This window comes from Ranitomeya imitator, unplaced genomic scaffold, assembly GCF_032444005.1.
Source record: "Ranitomeya imitator isolate aRanImi1 unplaced genomic scaffold, aRanImi1.pri SCAFFOLD_671, whole genome shotgun sequence".
In the NCBI taxonomy this organism is placed as follows: Eukaryota; Metazoa; Chordata; class Amphibia; order Anura; family Dendrobatidae; genus Ranitomeya; species Ranitomeya imitator.
In genome coordinates this window covers 35166-35986 of record NW_027193979.1, presented here as the reverse complement: position 1 = coordinate 35986, position 821 = coordinate 35166, and the positions used below count along the sequence as shown (strand labels likewise).

Genomic DNA, 821 nt, shown 5'->3' with positions numbered 1-821 from the left:
GGGCCAAGCACATCTACAAACGCCCCTATACCCAGATGACCAATTTGCACATCAGGGTCGCTGCGGACCTCCACCAGAGTTTCCTCTGGCTTCGTCCTGCCCAGGCATAGCTCACCATCTTTCGGGTCCTATCGCGCACTCATGCTCCACCTCCCCGACAGAGGCGGGCCGATGGTGCACCCGCCGTGTCAACCCCCCGGAGCGGGCGGCGGGATCCCACCTCGGCCGGAGCGCCCCGGCCTTCACCTTCATTGCGCCACAGGGTTTCACGTCACAACGGGGGGAGTGACGATGGTAAACCCCATCAGGTGGGCCCAGGGCAGGTGAGTCTGGCCTTGGGGGGACGTAAGGGATAAAGGAGAAGAGACCATCAGGGCACGGAGCCTCAGGCCTCCCTCGTTGTCACCCTTGCGAGGGGACCCCAGCTGCGCCATGGAGGCGATAGATGGAGGGGCAACCCTCAGACAGGCATAGCCCCGGGAGCACCCCGGGGCCGCAAGGTGCGTTCGAAGTGTCGATGATCAATGTGTCCTGCAATTCACACTTAATTCTCGCAGCTAGCTGCGTTCTTCGACGCGCGCGCCGAGTGATCCACCGTTAAGAGTCGCGCTTTCTGGTTTGGGGACACTCGGAGGCGCCCCCCTTTTCACTCTCGTGTCAGCCGGCCGCAAAAGACTGGGATGCTTTGGAGGGTTGTTTTCAAATCTCGGCCCTGTTGCCCGGGCGCTCGGCCTCCCCGTCCCTCCCTCCAGCGGGGAGGAGAACAAAGGAGGGCTCGAGGCTTCTCAACCTACCGCCCAGACCCACATACCCCGGGGAGG

General features: G+C 63.1%; 1 non-coding gene across 1 annotated transcript; it reads right to left on the bottom strand.

Annotated features, from left to right (window-relative positions):
- Positions 1–454: 454 nt before the first annotated feature.
- Positions 455–606, bottom strand: LOC138654465 (5.8S ribosomal RNA). The gene has a single exon (XR_011316311.1). It is a non-coding gene; the product is annotated as a 5.8S ribosomal RNA (ribosomal RNA).
- Between the last annotated feature and the right edge of the window lie 215 nt (positions 607–821).